Source organism: Cryptomeria japonica, chromosome 11 (assembly GCF_030272615.1).
Source record: "Cryptomeria japonica chromosome 11, Sugi_1.0, whole genome shotgun sequence".
In the NCBI taxonomy this organism is placed as follows: domain Eukaryota; kingdom Viridiplantae; phylum Streptophyta; class Pinopsida; order Cupressales; family Cupressaceae; genus Cryptomeria; species Cryptomeria japonica.
This window is the reverse complement of record NC_081415.1, coordinates 589,760,375-589,782,752: the sequence shown is the minus strand read 5'-3', so window position 1 is coordinate 589,782,752 and position 22,378 is coordinate 589,760,375. Positions and strand designations below refer to the sequence as shown.

Here is a 22,378-nt window from a genome sequence, read left to right as displayed (position 1 = left end):
GGTTCTTGGTGTAAGTACAAATCTTCATACAAGGTGCACAAAGCTGAAAATTGGTGCACTGAACTCACGGGTGAAAATGACGCTAAGTGTGTAGAAAGGGTCACCAAAGATAGGCACAAAGTGAAAATATTTAAGACATATTGTCATGAGGATTGACAAAAGTGAGTGGCACGCCAAATGTGGTCCAGAAATGGGGAATCCTGAGATGTGAGATTTGGCAAAAATCCTGCACTCGAGTCCCAATCATTTATGTGCTCAGCCTGTGGCATTGTGGGCTTAATCATCCCCATGTTGGCTCTCATCAAACAAAATCCTCACAAGTTAGTTTTGAATCATAAAATATGACATAAAACTACAAAATACAAGCTTGGGCAGCATCAGAAATCAGAAATAAATTATCATTAAAAAGTATTGTATTGTTGACAAGAAGTGCATTTCATGTCAATTGAGCTGGGAAAAGAAAACTAAAACCCTCCATTTATAGCAGTTTAATGCTCAAGAAAGTGCCAATTTCATTATTGTGGATATTGCAATGCAAAATATAATATACCGACATTTTAGAAAGCATCACAGCTTCCAGCTTGAGAAGCAGTGAAACATCAACATAAATTAGAGTTACATGCGAATAAAATGCCAATACAACATGGAAACTCATCCACAAAAGTCATGTGCATTGTATTTTTTAGAAGTTATCACAGCAGAGCTAATGCACATTTTTATTTAGTTTCCAGCAGTATCCGAAAAAAATACATTCCTCGCAGCTTTATTGTCTAGTCTCCATGGTAAAAAGTTTGACGAGCCATAATGACATCATGGAAGAATGTATCATCTCCAATCCGGTATAGGGTGTTTCCCTTCCATGCATTAGTTCATTTCTGTCACAAATATCAAGGTACATTCAAATCAGTCTGTACAAAAGCATGCCATATTGGTCAAGCTTCCCAAAAAAATCAATGCTAATCTGATCATCACATTTTTCAACTTTCAAATATAACCTAAATATGACCCAACATACCATGAATATGTTCTTTCTAAACAAGATATTCCTTTAAAACCATTTGGAAAGGATATAAATTATTACCAAATAACTTTTCTATAGGTGAGAGAAATATCGGAATACATGAATCCTTATACAAGAATAAAACACCTTGAATAATTTGATAAGGTTTAAGTATATTTTGCTAGAACAGGCACACTAATGTCTTATGAAAATGATTAGGACGAGATAAATGAATTTCCAAATTTCCAAAGCTTCCCCTAACTGAAGCATGAACACCATAAATTTGATCTCCAAAAAGTATATATATAGGTGCAAAAATATCCATAAAAAATTAACTATTGTTACACAGGAAGAGCCCACCTCTCTAGGTAATGGAAGTCAGACTATTTTACCCGCGGTCATGAGATTTGGATTCAACGAAGACCCAACAAGCTGAATTTTACTCGAACTCGGACTTGGCAAAAAACCTTGGTAATTATTTGAAAATATGTAATATATTAAGAAAAAAATTAATGCCATTTTAAAAAGAAAATTCTGTTTTTTGGGAAGACTCGGCTAGTTACTGCCATGATTCATAACTAAAATCTTTACCATATGGTACTCACTACACCCAATAAATAGGAGAGAATGCCAACTCAAACCATAATTGTCATTAGATTGAAAATCAATATTGGTATTGTAGTTTGGAAAATTTCAAAATCAGAATAGAAATACACTTTTTGTGTCAAATAAAGTGTGCAACTAATCTACTATATAATTACAATATTTAGACATGAAGAATTGAAATTGAAAATTGGATCAGAAGATACACTGAATTTCAAAAAAGCAAGGAACTTCAACAAAATCATTTCCAAGATGCTCTCATATGCAAAATGCTTCAAGCCTTCAAATAATTGTATTTGCTACAAAACAAATTCAGGTATTTTGTATAATGCAACCATCCTCCAGCTGATCAACAGAAGAAAAGTAAAATGGAGACAAATGATGACACAAAACCAGGAATACAGAAAATATGGAACACTGGATAGGATATAGCATGCAAACATCCATAGATGATACTATTACACGCACGCACACACAACACATATATGTATGTATGTTGCACTGAGTTTCTGAGATGGGGATGGCAGGAAATGATGTGGCATGTTTCCATGACGGTAGTGTTGTGATGTTTTCACACATCGCCCCATTCCAAATGGGCCCCCCCTACTTTTTAGGCCCACTCAATCTTTAGGTTTTGTTGTTGGGTCTTTTCGCAGCAGTCTCTTCGGTCTCCTCAATTTGCAAGTGTTTTGGGGTTAAGTTGATCGAGTTTGCAGCTCATTTGAGCAAATTTGGCTAAGTCTGGAGTTTGTTTTGTCCGTTTTAGGGTTTCATCCTTCAGACTTGGATTTGAGGCCTTTCCTTTAGGGTTTTAGAAATTGAGCATTCCTATTTTTTAGGGATTTCATTGCCTCCCGGATTGGTCTAATTTTGCCAAAAATCAAACTTACTATTTTTAGCCATTTCCATTTTTAGTAAGTGCTTTTATGGCATGTTTTGTCATAATCCTAACATTTTGAAACACTTACTATTTTGGGTAAGTCTATTTGTGGCAGGTTCTTTGCAGACAAACACTGAATACTGAGCATTCCTGAACATTGCTAAATACGGAAAGTTCGAAAAAACAGGCCAATTGATCAAAAAATGGCCAAGGATAGACGCCTATTCCAAAAGTAAAAACCATTTCAAATCCCAATATGGCATCCTAATCCAAGAATGGGCAAAAATTGACCAAGTATGGATGAAAAATCAAGCTAGAATTCCTAAGGCAGAGAAATCCATCCAAAGATGGGTGGGTGCCAAAATATGGCCATTTTCCTCCATGACAAGGTGAAATTAGTGCTCATTCATGAGAGAGGGCACCAAATTGGTGTTGTGGAGTAATTACAACACATTTTCCTCCACCTACATGAAATAGCACCCAAGTGCAAGGTAGAGCACTCAAGTTGGGGTGTGGAGGAATTTTCCTCCACACCAAGTTTTCTTGCGCCATGCCATTCTAGCACCCAAGTCAGGTGATGGGTGCCAAAACCAAGGTTCCAAGGAAAGTCAAGCCCAGTCAAAGTTCCTCCTCAAGCATGAAATTCAGCCCAAGTCAAGTGATAGGCGCTAAAATGAAGAGGTCATGGAAAAACAAGAAAATTGATTAAAAATTTCTCCGAGACATCAAATTCATGCCCAGGTCAAGGAAAGAAAGTTGAATCCCAAGGCACCATGGAAAGGTCAAAAAAGGTCAAATTCCTTCGCCATATGATTTCCATGCCAAAGCGTTGAGTGGAAGGCAGGAAGGGAAAGCAAGAAAAGAAAATTTCTCCATATAGTCATTCTAACACACAAGATTGGAGTTCCAAGCAAGGAAGAAATCACGCCCAAGGAAGAAATTGAAAGAAGGAAAATCCCCTCAGGGAAGAATTCAAAATTCTCCTCCCAAGCATGGAAATTCTCCAAAGAAAAAAGAAATTTCAAGACGAGAAGAAAAATTGGCCAAGTAAAGAGAAGTTTTCTCTAAACTGAATCCCGCAGCTAAAAATGGAAAAATTCCTAAAAAAAATAGGAAAGGTGAAAAATTGACCAAGTGTTGGAAATTTCTTCCTTCAGGACAGAATTCCACGAAAGGTGAAAATTTGACTAAGTGTTGGAAATTCCTTCCTTCAGGATAGAATTATTGGAAAAGGTGAAAATTTGGCAAAGTGTTGGAAATTTCTTCCTTCAAGACAGAATTCCAAGAAAGGTGAAAAATTGACTACTTCAGGACAGAATTTCAAGAAAGGTTAAAAATTGACTAAGTGTTGAAAATTCCTTCCTTCAAGACGAAATTCCAAGCAAGGAAGAAATCACACCCAAGGATGAATTGAAGATAAAATTTCTAAGGCAAGGAAGGAATCAAGGATGAACTGAACAAGAAATTTCTCCCTGGGAAAAATTTTGAAAAATTCATTTTCAGGCATCAAAAATCATCCGAATTTCAAAATGATGATAGATTTGGATTCGTGATATAATTTTCTCTCTCTTGGACCCTGAACCCTAATTTGAAAATTTTCCTAAAAAATAGGAAATGTGCAAAATTGATGAAAAAGCTTCCCTGGAACAAGGCAAATTCAAAATCTCAAGAAAATTCTTCCTGGATTAAATTTTATCTCTATAAATTTTCTCTCTCCAAGGGTTTCTCGCCAAGTGGCAATTGGGTCAACGCATGTTCAATTAATGGAGCCTCTTTTTGCATGTAGCCGCCACATTTATAACATTATGGCAGATTCTTTTGCATGTTGTCATCGCATGTGGAGATGATGGTGCATTTATGGCATCATGGGTGATTTCGCATGGAGGAATATTCATTACATGTTGGGCGAATTTGAAAGTAGTGGTGCATTCAATGCATAATGGACGCCATTTTTGGCAGGAATGTAATTAATTGCATGGGCATAATGAGCATTTATTGTTGATTCCCACGTTGTTGCATCATGTGTGGGGAATCTTTCAAGGAAAACCCTAATTAGGGTTTGCATGTAATCGAGGTTGGAAGCCTATATAAGGGGGTGACCCCTTCATTTGTAAAGGGAGGGAGATTTGTATGAAAATGTTGTGATATGTTTTGAGATAATAACAATGACACATTGATCTCTGATGGTGTCCACCTAAGTTATTTTTCAAAACTTGCATGGTTTCACCTTCCTCACTTAGAGTAGTAGTATAGTGCTTTGACTTCAAAGGAGAATGTAATGGTGTTTGATGAATTTTCATGGTTCATACTTTTTGCATCTTGTTGATTATAAGTTGCTGTGTAAAGTTAGCTTTAGCCACCAAATTTGTGCTAAGTTTTATTGTGAATAGTCGTTTGGATTGTGTCGTGTTGGGTATTCAAATGCACTTTCTCAATGTGAAAATCCTTCAACATCCTTAGAAGATTGGACCAGTTCTTGTGAAGTTGTAGTTAAACTTGGCGAAGCAGAGCTTGGTTTATTTGGAATTTGTCCACTAAAGCAAATTATCTATTGATATCACTACCCTTAGAAGTAGATTTAGATCCTTCTAACCCTTTCCCCTTCATTTTCAATTCATTTCAGTTTAGTTCATCCGAAGCAAAAGCATCACAGAATTGCTATATCCGATGATGAAGTTCCAGCCACAACAAAGAAGTGAAAGCACGATCCAAACGTAAGTCCCCTTGGATTACCAGCATATCACATCAAGCCAACTGAGTCACAACCATTGCAGATAGGAACCTTGGAGTCAATTGTTTGAACTTATTGTAATCTTAGCATACAATCGTACTTTGATCAAGAGAGTTAAGTGACCATTAGGCAACTTTATTATGTGTTCGACGCTGTCATAAAAAACACATCAACAGGTAGGAGAGACTTTTTTAAGAAAGGCAGCAATTAACAATAGGGAAAAAAAAATTAAATATGGAAATTTCAATTATTCACATGACGTATTCATCATAACAATAAAAGAACCATAATATGAAACATTAGAGCCGAATTCAAAACTTACATGAGTCAATATACAAATTAACAAACTTTCAGTATCTAATCATTTCAGTTTCAGATTTCATTACCAATGTAGATATATCTAATACAACAAAATGAAAAAGCCAAATGGTCAATGGGCCCTTGGTCCACTGGTGAAGTTGAATGGCTCCAAATGAGCCCACCAAGGATCAAGTCTTGCTAAGTGCGCGCAGCTCCAACATCATAAGGGATGACGCTGAGATCGTGCCCTTGCCAAATTTAGCAGAATGGATACCCCTCAGTCCTTGGCTTTTAGCCAAAGAGCTTTCAGCCTATAGGCTCGTGCCCCCATATCGGGTGGCAAAATCTACTTTGTGAAGGCCCTCACTGGGCTGGTGTGCTCAAGGGCTTCGTGCCCTTGCTGGACTGCCATGCTCGCAGGTCTGGACCAACATAAAAAAAAAACAGACCAAATGGCTATAAATACAGAATGAAAATGTAGACAATCTAAGATCTACTACCACTATGCCTCTGCCTCATCCTTGCCTATATCAAAATCAGACTCTGAACCTGATTTACTACCAATATTAGATTACCTCTGCCTCATCCTTGCCAATATTCTAAATGGATGTACAGAGGTGCTGTGATAAGCTGTCTTGGTAATCTGAAAAAAGCTCTTTGAGGATGGGTAAAATCCTCCCAAATTGTCTTATGTCTCCTTGAGTAACTATGTTGATCTTGCGCAACAGCAGTTCAAAGGTACAATTCGGTTTAAGATTCAACTTAGTTAAATCTGAACTTGCCAAATAATTAAATCTAAGCTCCTTACAACATGACTGAATTATGAGATATTATCAAGCTTTTGTCTTTTTACCATACGCCTGCTTGTTGATTCACTGTGCATTTATTATTTTGCAGTTGACACAAGTAAATGATCCATACACATTAGATCTGACAATATTTTAAAATTGCAAGCTGCTGAATTTCGTCAGTGCTTAAAAACAATTTATTTTTCTTATGGATAACGTGCAATGTTTTGATGAGCATTTTGCTATTGAAATTATCTCCAGTTGTGTGATTTGCACCAGGCCTTGAGAGAATTTTTATTCTTTGAAAGCCAATGGCTTAATGATTAATTTATCTAAGTGAAGATGAAGTTATTTTTGACTGAATTCTAGTTGATATGGGTAATTAACCTGAGTTTCTTGTAGTTGGATTCTACGCATACGCAAAAAATTTATAAACTAGATAAATTAAGAGTTTATATCATGTACATACTATAAGAGACAATAAATGTTCTTACAGAGAACCTCCAGTATTTAACACAGTTTATTAAAATCATTAATCAACTATGAAAATATTCCATACCATATGAATCATATCCATCATGAGCTATAGAACAGATAAATAGCGCAGGAATCAACTAAACCAAGAGAATAAAATAAGCCTCTTTCTCTAAAAGCATTCCTGATGAGCCATTTCCAAGGACATTTTTGTGAGACAATAAACATTTCTGCTTCTCTTTCTGTTGATCCAAACTTACTTAAAAAGAAAAGAACTACTATCTTTTTTTGCATATGCTGATAAATTTTGACCATACTTACAAGGAAACTCCATTATAGGAATGTGAACCACATTTCCATCCATGTACCCACAATTTCAGTTGACTGTGTTTATATATGATATAACTTTATCCTTATTCATTCACTTGTGTACTCTAATTTGACTGAAGAACCATTTTTTAAAAATTAACCCATTAAAGACTAAAAATTGTATGCGTGGCCCAAATATTCTATCTTGTACGTATCCCTTAAGGTCTTTCAAAGACATCGCACTATCACTAAAATAATCACATGAACTTATTGGCATAGCAACAAAAATCTTTTGGGGAAAAAATCAGCAGACCAAAAGTATAAAATGTTTTTTAAAATTTGAAATTTAGGGGAAAAAATCAAATTTAAAAAAAAAAACAGATAAAAAAATGTAGAATAACGGACAAAAACTTGTTTGTTTTTTCAAATTTGAAGGCATTTCAATGGCATAGAGATATAGAAAGCAAATAAAATTGAGAGTTTAGCCCATCAATTGTGAAATATAGATTTTCGACATTTATGTTCATATCGCTGATCACATTGCATTGCATAATGCATACTTCATAGTGCATAAATGATAACTAGATGCTAATAGTTCTTAAAATTTCAAATCCTCTTGTCAATCTGTATATGTTCTTTGTTCAATGTCCAGAAACAAGATGAGATACATTGGCAGTGAACGTTGCCAAAGTGATTCAACCAAAGTAACCAAGTTTGGGTGTGAATTAAATAAGTTGGAAGTACTTTGAAATTCTCCAAACCATTATAAATGTCCTTAAAATCAATACCGTTAAATCATTAGAGACCAAGAATAGATAGACACCAACATAAGAGATGGCTCTTAGCCTTGTAGCAAATAACAAATTGAGACTAATTGCCTGACACTTATGTTTTGCCTGGAATAGGTTATATCTTAACAAAATTCAGGCAGGCTTTAGTTATTTTTTTGGTCAGAAATAATTGACCAGTGTTAGACATACAAAGCAAAATGCTAGGGTGTTGGTTGCAAGGAAACATTGCAGCATCAATGCAACTCTTCAAATTCAATCTCCAGGATGATAGAAGTTTAGAACTACATTCTTGGAGCAACTGGAAGAGTTGCTGCTTATTGTGCAAGCAGCAAGGTTTTATTGGAGAAGAAATGATTATGTGTGTAGGGAAAGGGGACTAACGAGAAAAGAATACTAGAAATAAGATTGCTCTATTTAAAATGGTGAAGCTGCTGCAGTGTTTGATAGCCACTAAAATAAATTAGGGTACAGGGCAGAAAAAAGTATCTTATATCTTACATAAGCCAATACGAAGTTGAACTCCAGTGGAGCAAAATGGTGAACCCGAAAAATGAATTTACAAAGTGAAATTGAGAAATGAGAGCATTTTCACTGTTCACTACAATTAATGATTTTGGATGTTAGAAGAGATGAACCTTTTATAGGCCAACACCCTCTCCTCTATGACAAACACCTTTTGTAACCCAAGGAAATCTAAAAAGGTAGTTTCAAAACTTCAAGTGTGACCTATGTGTCGCAGTAACAATTTCACATAAATGAAGCTTCCTAACATAAAGTTGACAAAATAAAACATATACTAGGAAAATTTAAAACACCAAATTCATGTACTTGTCAAATACTACAGTTATAGACCTGCAGTCACCATTTCATTTATAAACCAGAAACTTCTGGTTATCCATTTCAATATCAAACTGCAAACTTATATATGAAACACTTTTTTGTTTTATGCCACTGATAATGTTAAATAAAAAAGGGGACAAAAAGAAACCATCACTGGCAAATAAAAAATGCCCTCCCATCACATCATGCGAAGTCAATGTACCGGATTGTGTGAATATTTCAAACGTAAACCATACCGTGCATGGTTAAATATAGTGCACACAAAAAAACTATTTAAGTTGGTTTTAATTGTGTGAAAATTGGGAAAAATTAGGTCAAATAATGACAATCAATGATTTTTTAGAGATATGTGATTTTAACAAGGAAAAAATCAGAATCCCTACGGATTTGTGATTAATTGCATATAATCACATTTTTTTCGCATTATTTGCTTCTTTGCTCATTGGTTTTCCTCACCAATCTGATCCATTCAAAATACAATGAACTCCAAGATTTCGACTCAATTTCAAGTTGCCTTGTAATGCTCTAGAGGAGCAAGACATTCCTGCTAGATAGACTGATGTGAAAATGGTATAATGAATACTTGTAAGAAAAAAGTGAGCATGACAATTCACCCATGTTGAAGTTATCTGATCTTCACCTTCTTCTGCCAACATGGCACACACTTGTCTTTGGGGCTTCAACTCATAAAAAATATTAAAATAAAATTTGCTTAAGGTTTGTAACACGTGCCTTATACTTTTTCATGCCTGCCCAACCTCCAGAACTACTTAGGGCACAAGTGTGTGCATGAAGTACATCAAAAGTGTACACATTTGCTGCTAAGTAATATACCAGCTGAAAAATTAACTTCATATTCTGAAAGCAAAGCACATCACAAAATATGTGCCATCAAATGGCATGGTCCCTGCAATCTTGAGCACCCCTCTAGCTGAGAGATTATAAAACTTGCAACCACAAACTGAACCATGTCTTGAAACTAAATCAGATAAATCAAAATGATATAACTGACATCACAAAACTGATTATACCTACTACTTTAAAGCTAAGGACTCACTCATCCAAAAAAAAAAATTTGTTCTTCTGAAAGTTCATACTCCAACTTAATACTTATGCTTTTCACAAAATAATCATACCATGAAACAAACTCAAATAAATGGTATACCTAACATCACAAAACTGATTATACCTACTAGTTTCAAGCTAGGGACTCAACCATCCAAAAAAGTGTTCTTTAAAAATTCATACTCCAACTCTATAATACTACTTTTCTCCATGTATAAAATTGGATAAATTTGATATATCAGAGTTAATTTTATATGGCAGCAGATTTATTGGTCTTATTATTTAAGTTATAATATTATATAGTATTTCTATAATTTAGATGCAAATGCACAAAATGCTTATTTATCAATGTTAACTGTTAATTTGAGGTATACAAATTCTGAGAATATTATTTCTTTTCTTCAATACACAATATATTTATAATATAATTATATTATCACATAATAATATAATTATATTATCTCATAATAGGGGAAGAGAAGATAACATAGTTCCAATAAACGACACCTTATTGTCATGTTGACCCCCCAATAGCCATCATAGAGAAAACACCATTAACAAATTTGTTTTGTACCAATAGCCCATCATTTTTTGTAATTTTTTGTTCATAATTGGCCCCATTTGTGCACCACTATTGGGACATTTGTCAACAAGTACTAGCGATTTTGAGTTGACAGTTACTGGAACATTTTTAGTTAGGTATCAGGCGACACTTTGAAATGTGTACTTTTTGACCTTTGTGCGCATAACTGATTCCACAGCGTGCATCGTTACTACCCAGAAGCCAGATCAATAGCTATAAGCAATTAAGTCGCATACGAAGACAACTTAAAAAAAACATCAAAATCCGATGTACCGTTTAGGATCTGTGGGTGCGCAAAGTTAGCTATGACGGCTACGGGTGCTCTTCCCCTAATAATATAATAATTATATAATATAATTATATTATCTCTCAATAATAATATTATCACAATAAATATAATATAATTATATTATATTATATTATCACAACTTTATGTTGTCGATGTCGGCCTGAAGGAATCCGACCATAGCATCAACACTCCCTCTTAGTCATTTAGGCTGATTAGGCCACTTACATATTTGTCTTCCTCGGGTTGGAAGTGATGACCGACGCTGCCAATCTTCAACACTCCCTCTCAGCTAGGGAGGATACTTCTAGCTGCACAAGACATATCACCTCATCGAGATGACCAACACAGACTATACTCATGAGCAAGCAAGAGGCTTATCACCTTATTGTGATATCACATCACCTTATTGTGACATTTGACCACAATGGCTACATACATATGTGGAAAGGAAATATATATCACCTCACGTGATATCAACCATTATGGTTCATCCATAGATATCACCTCACGTGATATCCACCATAGAGATCCCTTAAATAATATCCGCCATTATGGCTTATCCATAGATATCACTTCACATGATACCCACCATTATGGCATATCCATAGATATCACTACATGGCATGTCCACAGATTTCACGTCACATGAAATCCACCATGAATATCTCTTTATGTAATATCCACCATTATGGCTTATCCATGGATATCAGGTCACATGATATCCACCATTATGGCATATCCATAGATATTACTACTAGAGATATAAGCCATTATGACATATCCATAGATATCACGTCCCATGATATCCATCATAATGGTATGATCAATCAATATCGTAAGATCATCACCTTACGATAATGATCAGATGTACAAGTGTTCACTATTGAGAGATCGTCACCTCACAATAATGTTCACAGGGGCTCATCAAGCACTGAACCAAAATTGTCATGGAGTCACACACATGAAATCCACCATGAACCATATCAGAGGGTGTAGATAAGGGCTTTCTCCTTAAGTCTCTCTCAAAGAGAAATACAATCACAAGAGTTTACACTTTAAAACATCTTTTGAAAAGGAGAATACATTAGTGAATAGCATACCTTTCCACCATGTCTCAAACATAGTGATACTTGATCTCCACATGCTTTGACCTAGAAGTCAGCATAAAGGCCTTCCAACCTTACATAAATAGGACTCCATCTCATGAATCATAGTCCTTTGACTGATCACTAGAGAAACCATCTTGACATGGTCCACTCCCTCTAAAGTCTAAACCATGATTCTCTAGCTGCTCCCTCTGTCACGAAAGCATACTTTGCTCACAAGGTTCCAATCATGGAAGATACCTCGCCCAAGGTTGTTTCTGATGGATTTTCAGACTCCCTCTGAATGCCGATTCCTCCTCTTTAAGTTAACGATCCCAGCCACAAACTTAGTCTCATGGTGGCAAGCATCAAGTTGCAATCTCTCATGCTTCTTGGTCCATCCATATTATTGTGAAGTCGCTTCATAAGAAAATTGAATTTTTATTAACAAATCTTCTTTGAACTTTCTTCTACGTAGGATTCATTGTCTATTGTTTCAGTTTAGATCACACTAAATGTGAAACACTTCACATATCATTTCGGATCACCACACCCGCTCATGAAGACATGAAGGTCATCGTCACCAAACAGAATGTTGCTGTCACAGAGCAAATCTCTATCTTATTCAACCATGAAGATCACAACACATTTAGGTTGTCAATCTGTTCACTTCAATCATCATCGGCTGTCACTAAATCATGATATATTAATTTACCATTGGATATAGTCGATATCAATGTCTGTTCATAAAACCACCACCACAGTCTTGAGTCAAAATAATCACAAAAAATCTTGGTGATTATTTTAATTTATATCCCAACACTTGTACGTTGTCTTTATGAGAGATCATTGCATATACGTATCATCGCTTTGACAAAAATATAAATTATCAACAATGAATGCACTTGTTGTCTTTCCAATAACAAACTAAATGTTGATGTTGATTGAACCTTTAGCCTCTCAATGAGTTTGCCTTGAGGACAATCTAAGTCTCCTATGATCAAAACAAGGTTTACTGGATCAAAATCAAAATCGGCTTCTTATGCATTTATCATAACCTTATTTACAAATGGCATTCATCACTGTTAATATCAGAATGCACATCACTGCCTGTCATGAATTCTCTGCTAAAGACAAGATCCCAGTGCGATTCGGTTTTGAATTGAACAAAATATGATATGTAGGTGAAATCAAAATCACCACTCATGAATTTGTTGAAATCACTTTTCTTGGATTCGTAAATACTGTCAATAGTTGATCAGAAGTTTTGAAATGATCATCTCGCCTCTTGTAAAATCGCAGGCTCAAAGCAGACTGAAGTCACAGTGTGTTGTGTCTTGAATATAATTATTACAAGTGGAAGATGAATTGTTGAGCCTGGTGATATCAATCAGTTTCATCTTGAATCTCGCCTTTGCCTTAGATTGAAATCGCTGGATCAGAATTTCGAAATTAATATGTCAAAATGTAATCACTTTTTGTGAAGATGTATTTGCTGTCAAACATGAATCTCAATCACTAAACCCAAGCTTGAGGGTTTGCCATTATCACTTTGCCAATGTCAAAATCGATGTTGTCCAAGACAGATTTGCAATGTGAATCGTACTGAGGTAATCGCTAATAAGAAATCAGAGATCGATATCCTCTTAAGTGCAACCGATGTGATGAATTTGCCTCACTTTGAAAGTCGTTGCCACAAAGTTGATCAAAGCAAAATCACTATTAAAATAATTCACTAATAACTGTATTGAAAATCAAATAACTTAAGGCAATATTGATTTTAGATTGATCAAATGAAATGATCAATCTTAAGGCTATAGTTGCTCAAGATCAAAATCGCTGAGTATCGCCTCAACCTGATGGTGTAATGGAACGGCTTGGAAGATTCACTTGCATGCAAGCAATATCGGTTTCTTTATATAATCGCTGCTTCCTTTAAGATCATGCAGGTCGCTGTCATGTAAGTCAGATACACACCAACAAACACATCTTCCACTCCCATGTCTTTTATTTTCTCAGGGACAATGACTACACCAGTCTCTGTTACTCAGATTGCTGTATAGTAATTTGTCATAGTGCCTTTTAGGATCTTCCTTTAAGCTGTAAGGCTCTCTCCAAAGGAACCTGCTCTGATACCATGTTAATTTGAGGTATACAAATTCTGAGTATATTATTTCTTTTCTTCAATACCTTTAGAGAGGAAGATTTATTCTTCCTTTATACCTATCGGTGGTGCCCCTTCACCAAGGGTCACCACTCTTTCAAGTTGGTCTCCAATAATCATATTATTAATAATAATATAATTATTATTATATTATCATATAATATAATAATTATAAAATATATTTATAATATAATTATATTATCATATAATAATATAATTATATTATCTCATAATAATAATTTAATAATTATATAATATAATTTTAATATAATTATATTATCATATAATAATATAATAAAATTATCTCTCAATAATAATATTATCACAATAAATATAATTATATTATATTATCACAATATTATCACAACCTTTATGTTGTCGATGTCAGCTTGAAGGAATCCGACCATAGCATCAACACTCCCTCTTTGTCAATTAAGCTGATTAGGCCACTTACATATTTGTCCTCCTCAGGTTGGAAGTGATGACCGACATTGCCAATCTTCAACATTAACTAGCTTAAAACTTAAGCAAATTTTTATCACCATCATCAATATATATAAATTGCCATCCAATAATATGAATATGATAAAAAGGGAACAAATACAATCTTCAGAGAATCTAATTAAATCAATTCCATCTCATTTATTTCTAATTGTAAATATGAATATGATAAAAAGGGAACAAATACAATCTTCAGAGAATTTAATTAAATCAATTCCATCTCATTTATTTCTAATTGTAAATGTCTTTGAATAATAATAAGTTCAACACTTGTCTGAATCAATGCACTTGGATAGGCCACTCTCATTGTAGGAAGATTTCAATGGTCTTGGCCCTCATAGCTATGGAAAACTCTAGAGAACCTGTATAGAAACACAGCATGTGCCTACTCACACTAAAGCCCTGGCCAAGACAATCCCAAGTGTATTTTGTATCCTGAGTTGGACACATCCTATTTGTCCCCTTCTCCAATGCCCATCGCCCACCAATTTACCACCTTCCTTGAGTGATCTCCATGTCCCTTTTCAAGTCTCACATAAATGCTTTATATAAACCTTTAAGGGTGGTTTTCAAATCATCACACCCTTTCGCATAGTTGTCTTTAATAGTTATTTAATAAATACATTTATACCTACCCTTTCTAAAAGAGTATCTAAATACGTATTATTAAATGCCCATTTTAACCAAAGAAGCATAATATCCTTTATTCTACTATCTCCCTTTTAATTTTAAAGGGTCATTTCATGGAAAAATAGCTTTCTTTCACTTTGGGGAAAAAGTTTCACAACAAACTCAATATTTACATTTTTCGCAAAAAAGTTAACTCAGAATATGAAACTTTATAGTACTAAGCAGATTTTCTATAGCTTGTAAATGACCTCTCCAAGCCCTTTATAATAATTAGCATACAAATATAGTATTTAAATACATAAGGTATTTTACATTATTTAATGTAATTTTTTTAAATAGATCATAATATAAAAGCCAATATAAATATTTAAATATCCTCTATATTTCATTACAATTTATTAATTTGACTAGTAAATAGCCATCATATTTATGTTAAGTAGTTTTGTGAACACACTCACACCATTACAACCCACCCCTTTACTACAATTATAGTTACACGTCACATCAAAAAAGTGGGAGGTGGTCTGAAACATTAATTCAAAAAAAGGGGAAGTGGTCTGAAACATTGATTCAGAAAATTGTACACATTTTTTCCAAAAGCATTTTTTATTTTTCTAAGTTGAGAAAAACAAATGGCCACAACCCTTTCCATAACAGTTATTTACATCTCAAACTTTCAAGACTTCAAAAATTTTAAAACATATCACCAAAACCTTGTAACAACCAAAACTTTATATACTCATATGAAGTAGCCTGAAGTCCAATGCACGTGACAACATCATCATCTTCAATTTCAACTTTGATTTTCTTCTTTAGTTGAATGCCTAATACAAATCTAAAACAAGGTCAAGAGCATTTAAAGGATTTAGCAAAAGCTTGGTGGGGAAGTAGACTCGGTGGATTTGGAAATAACAATCAAACTCAAAGCTTGAATGTATTATTGAGCCTTATTAACTTCATGTATATGAGGATTAGGATACTGTTGTGACCTTTACACACATCGCCCCATTGCAAACGGGAACCCCCTCTCTCCTGTTTTCTGTGTTGTGTTAGTTTAGGGTTTTTGGCAGTCAGGGGCAAATTTTGAACTTTCAAAAGCCTAAGTCTCAATTTTGAAACGATCATGCCTAAGGTGCAATTAGGGTTTTGAATTTTGAATAGGATCAAGCATGTAAAAATGTCAAAATTGTTAGAGTGATCCTAAAATTTTGAAGTCTAGAAGTTGCAATAAGTGTGATTTGAGCGTTAACATGCCTAAGTATGTCTACGTCGGTGATATTTTTGTGCCTAAGCATCAAGAGAACCTTTAGAAGTTGTTTTTCCAATCCTGGTAGGTAAATTAAGTCAAAATTGCAAATTTTCTCGATGGATCCCAATTTTCTTGCTCAAAATCTAGTTAAAATGGTGAATGTCCTAATATACAACGATCAAATTTGACATGTTTGGATACTTAGTGATGTGAAAATCATCAAAATCTTGATGGAAAACATGAAATTAAAGTCTAAAATGAGATTTTTCTGATGAAGGACATTTTTTCTTGAGTTTTAAGGCATAAAGGGACTTTTTCCCGATTGGTCATGATTTTCCCCACTCATTTTCCAGATGAAGGGTGTTTTTCCCCAAGTATCTTGAGATTTGTCCTAATAGATCATGTTTTTCCACTGGGAGGCCCAAGATTAAACTGAGGTGCAAATTTCCCCAGGAATGAATGATGAACTTAAATGCGGACAAAATTCTTTGTCCCGATGGGGGTCGTTTTTCCCCAAAACCAATTTGTAAATAAATTCAAGGAAATGAATGCAAATGATTGTCAAAATGGGGATCGATTTTCCCCAAAATGAGATATGTGGACAAAAGTAACGAAATGAACAAGACTTGGGTATCCAGATGACCCACGTTTTTCCCCAAGGTAAGTTTTCTGAACAAAACGAAGAAAATGATGAATTTTAAGTGTCCAAATGGGGGTTGATTGTCCCCAAAGTGGATTTGGGGGACTTAGTAAATGAAATGAAGTGAGTTAATGCTTCCTGATGGGGATTGATTTTCCCCAAATGGTTATTGGTGATGAGTTATGGCGAATTTTAATGCAAAGTGTGTCAAAACAAGGAACGAATTTCCCCAGCTGCCTTAAATTTAATGCAAAGTGGATGATTTAAATGCTAAGTGTGCCTTGTTACAATTATTTAATGCCTGGCAACAATTATCTAATGATAATTTTTTTATCCCAAGGCAAATTGATTTTCCCAAAGTGGCTATAAGGGCAACTTTTTTTCCCACATTGCTTGTGTGGTGAAGTTTCAAGGTAAAAGTATGAATAAAGGGACCCAGCCAGCAATATAATATTATTATATCTTGCTGATGTGACTGATTGAAGACACCATTGGAGGCTGATTGGAGTTCCCAGCTGAGAGATTTTTGCCCAAGTGTCAATTTGACACCATTCTTGAAGAGGAATTGCAGACTTAAAGGGGTGATTTTTGGGGCATTTCTTGGTCACCTTGCTTGGTGCCATGACTGGGAATCATGATAATTTTGTTTTAAGTGTTTTCTGGCAGCCATTAACTGAGAGGTTTCGGCACCATTTTTGGCCAACATTGCTGGTCTATTGCTGGAACTTCATATTTTCAGACTTGATTTTCATTTCTAGTCATCCTCACACTTAGGCGATATTTTTTGGACACCAAATTTATAGAGTTTTGGGACACTGTGTGTAAAAGCCATTGCTGTTACAGTCTGAAACTTCATTTTTCTAAGTTGTCTTCAGACCAATTTTTCACTTCCAGCTGCATAGTCTTGCCCAAACGTAGCGATTTTTGACCTTGGAGAGGTAAAACCATTCAAATGCAAGCATACTTCATGGCTGTGACTACTTCCAGTCACTAATTCTTGTGATTTGCAAGGTGTCTTCAGACTTTTTGGAGTCAAATTTTAACCTTGGAAGGTGTATTCAGACTTTGGAATTGAAAATCAGACTTACACACCTTTTTTCCGAGTGTATTCAGACTTCTGGTATACTCTTTTGACCTCATTTCTACATTTTCTGAGTATACCAGCTTGTCTTCAGACTTTGCTTTTATGATCAGACCCTATGCAAGTCTGAAAATGGAGATTTATGAGGGTTTTAGACCCTATTTTTTATCAAATCTTATGTTGTTTCCATAATTCGTGATAAACAGTGTTAGAATTTCTCATTTTAGGTCAAAATCATTAAAAATCAGAACTTGGATAATTCTGGAAACACATTGTTGAAACCTTTAACACATTGTTTTAAGTGTTTGTCCAATTAGTTACAATGGGCATAATCTTTGAAGTTTGAACACTCAAAGGAAAGTAGTTAAAGGTTTCCTGGCACAAAAACTAGGAGGAGCTATATCTTTACTTGGATTAATACTAGAATACTCTAGTAGTTAAAACAAAACCTTTCTCCAAAAGAGATGATATTGACTTCGAGTTTCATACAGGTGCCATGTCTAAGGCAGGGATTGCTGAGAGGAAGGAACAATTAAGGATAGTGCAAAACAGTTTCTATCCAGATTCACAGTTGTCATCCCGATGGAAGAAAATTACGGATACAAACATGGAATTCCTGGATATGGAGCAAATGCGGCGAAGGATGTTCGGAGTGAAGAATCAACTTCCTTCCACACTTTCCGCCAATATCATGAAGAGTGGCATATACCAAGCGGCTGGCTTTCCTCCATCCATAATTTCCATACAATGCAGTGAGCTAATTGTGGAGTGTGCAAAGCACTACAACTCGATGACCCAAATGATCAGATCACCTAAAGGTGTCGTGCTTGCATACCTTGCTGAAGATGTGATCATGGAAGTGTTTGGATCCCCAGGAGTGCGGATATGCGAGAGAAAACCAAGGATGAATATGAAGCCAAGCTCCTGAAGAAGGCGGAAGCATGCATGACATGTGTGAATAAAGAATCGATAATCGAGCCTAGGCCTCACTATTCTAAGGTTCCCAAGAGGCTCTTATGTATGGACTTCAAAGATGAATATAGTGACCTGATATTTTTGCTCAATCGAGTGATGGGGATGCCTCAGGGTGCCTTATTTGAGGGCTGGATGTTCTACTTTATCCAAGATTGTAGAAGAGGAATAGTGGTCAATTGGTCCTTGTTGTCAAAAGTAATGCCATTGAATAACTCCACCCTCTTCATAACAAATGGGATAAAATTGCTGTAATAATTTTCATAAAATTTTCCCTATTTGAAGATTTGATAAGTTGAGCCTAACTCTCATAAGACATTTTGATAAGTTGAGCCTAGCAAACGAAATTTGTTGATGAGGAGTAAGCTTACAAAGGCTACAATACACCTCCATTTGAGATATCCACTGATCCAATTTCTCAACACAAATATCTGACATATGGCTAAATGTCAATCTCAGCTTCAACCTTAAACACACTCCATAGTGATGACTCTCCTTGCTCCAGTTCAATTTTCACTAATCGTTCTTCTTCTTCCTCAGGCTTAAGCATTACCATTTTCTCAGCCAAGGCTGCAATGAACCTCCAAAACACTCCATTTTTTTATGACAAGCTTGCTTACAAAGACTGCAATACACCTCCATTTGAGATATCCATTGATCCAATTTCTCAGCACAAATCTCTCATATGGCTATATTTCAATCTCAGCTTCAACCTTAAACACACTTCATGCTGATGACTCTCCTTGCTCTAGTTCAATTTCCACTAATCATTTTTCTTCCTCAGGCTTACGTATCCCCATTTTTTCAGACAAAGCTTGCATGAAACTCTCTATCCAGTCTAGCTTCCCCACTAAACTAGAGATCCTAGCCACATCTTCTTCAAGTCTTCTAAACCAGACTTCGCCTTCCTCCTCTCCTTCTCTTGCCATTTCTCTTCCATCCCTGCTCCAGTACCTTGCTCCAATCCCATGTTTGTAAAAAACTAAATTCTCATTGCCTCCTTACCTTGTGGATGGCATAAACTGTCCAAACCTTAATCATCCAATCAGAAACTTAAGGCTGTAATACCAATTGATCCAAAGATCATTGGATTCTTAACTGTACTGATTCACCAGCTATAGATTTTTAGATTAACTCTTCTTACAACACTCAGCAAATTATTCTTATGAAGATTAAACACCTACAGCAATATTAGACTAAGGTGGAAAAACATGGAACATATTAAGACTAGTATTGCAAAGGTTGAGAGAGGAAAAATTATTGATCAATGTGAAGAAGCATAGTTTCATTAAAATAAAAACGGTATACTTGGGATTTCAGCTGAAGATTTGAACATGTATCCAGCAAAACTCGAGGCAATTGTTGAGTGACCTACAATCGTAATTGTTGGGGAGATCAAATCTTTCCATGGCTTGGCAAGTTATTTTAGAAATTTCATCAGAAAATCCAGTGGTGTTTGTGCATTGTTAATTGAGACAATGGGAGGAGATAGAAAGAATTTAGATGGACATCAAGAGCAAATAGAAGCTTTAAGGTATTGAAGGAGATCACAAAATTACTACTGTTAGCTTTACAAGATCTTAGAAAGGTATTTCAAGTTGACTATGATGCAATTGGAAGTTCAATAGGAGCAAGTTGAGCCAAGAGGACAAACCAGTTGCTTATTTCAATGAGAAGTTGAATGATGCAAGGAAGAGATATTCAATCTATGACGAGTTTTAGGCCATGATCCAAGCATTGAACAAGTAGAAACATTACTTGTTGCCAAAAGATTTTGTGTTGAACACTGATCACTAGGCATTGTAGTATTTGAACAACCAAAGTAACTTGAATTGGAGACATATGAGCTGGATCGAATTTATACAGAGATATACTTTTGTGTTGAAGCATAGGATTGGGAAATCAAACAAGGTTGTTGATGCATTAAAATGGTGACAAAGTTTGGTTATGAAAATGAGGGTAAAGGCAATTAGATTTGAAAAGTTGAAGCATTTGTATGAAGATGATCTCAATTTTGTGGAAGCATGGAGAGCATGTAAAGAACCAATAAGTGTGGACAAAAGTAAGTGGCTTGATTATTTGATTTAGAATGGTAAGTTGTTCAAAAGTAATCAATTGTGTATGCCAAAAACTCAATGAAGGAGAATTTGATCAAAGAACAGCATAGTGGTAGTTGCAAGCCATTTTGAAATAGATAAGACAATTGCATTGGTGACTAAAAGCTATTTTTGGCTAAAAATATATTCAAGACTGCAGAACTCATCAAGTTGCAAAAGGAAAAGCCCAAATATTGGTTTATACCAGCCATTACTAGTTCCACAGAAACCTTGGGAAGACATAGGTATGGATTTTGTATTGGATTGTCTTGAACACAAAGAGAGCATGATTCTATATTTGTAGTTATGGATAGATTTTCTAAGATGGCATGCTCCATTCCATGAAAAAAGAACAATGATGTGATACATGTAGCTAATCTATTTTTAAGGAAAGTAGTGTGATTGCATGGTTTGCCAAGAAGTATCGTTTTAGATAGGTACACTAAGTTTGTTGGTTGCTTTTGGAAGACATCATGGAAGAAATGAAAACAGATTTGAGATTCAATTCAGCACACAGCCCACAAATTAATGGACAGAAAAAAGTGGTGAATAGGAGTTTGGCCAATCTGTTGAAATGTTTAGTTAAAGAGAAGACAATAAATTGGGACATGGTCGTAGCACAAGCAAAGTTTGCAAAAAACAATTCAATAAATAGAAGTACAAGGAAAATGCCATTTGTGATTGCTTATTGCAATAGTCCAAGCAACATATCAAAATTGAGAGATAAGCAATGAAGAAAAGAGGAGTACAAAAGCAGAATACTTTGCAGAACATATGAAGGAAGACCATACTAAAGTAGAGACTCATTTCGTGAAGATGAATGAAAAAAAGACAGATGAGGAAAGAAGATATAAGGAGTTTGCAATACGAGAAGAAGTGACGCTATATCTTATAAAAGAAAGATTTCCAATTGGGGCATACAATAAGCTGAAAATGAAGAAATTGGCCCTTGCGAAATAGTCAAAGACTCAAAAGGTTCAATTCAAGAAATGCATATGAGGTGGAGATTTCCAATTGGGGCATACAACAAGCTGAAAAATGAAGAATTATCAAAAAGGTTCAATTCAGGAAGCGCATATGAGGTGGAGTTATCAAGAAATTTGGGTATATCACTCGTATGCAAATCTATATCACTATCAGGAAGGAGACTTTACATATAGTGGCACAAAAATAGAATGGAAGGATCAAATACCACCACAACAAGAGGAATAGATTGGAGAAATTTTGGATAGTAGAATTGACAAAAGTACTAGGAATAGGTAATATGAGGAGTATTTGGTCAAATGGAAAGGAAGGCCTAAAGAAGA

At 35.2% G+C, this 22,378-nt stretch overlaps 1 protein-coding gene across 2 annotated transcripts in view; it reads right to left on the bottom strand.

Moving 5' to 3' along the window:
• Positions 1–487: 487 nt before the first annotated feature.
• LOC131040026 (1-acyl-sn-glycerol-3-phosphate acyltransferase LPAT1, chloroplastic) overlaps positions 488–22,378 on the bottom strand; it is an 80,188-nt gene continuing 58,297 nt past the window's right edge. For both annotated transcript variants that reach the window (XM_057972899.2, XM_057972900.2), the window contains exon 6: positions 488–875. The gene's annotated coding sequence lies outside the window, so the exon portion shown is untranslated. The remainder of the gene's footprint in view (positions 876–22,378) is intronic.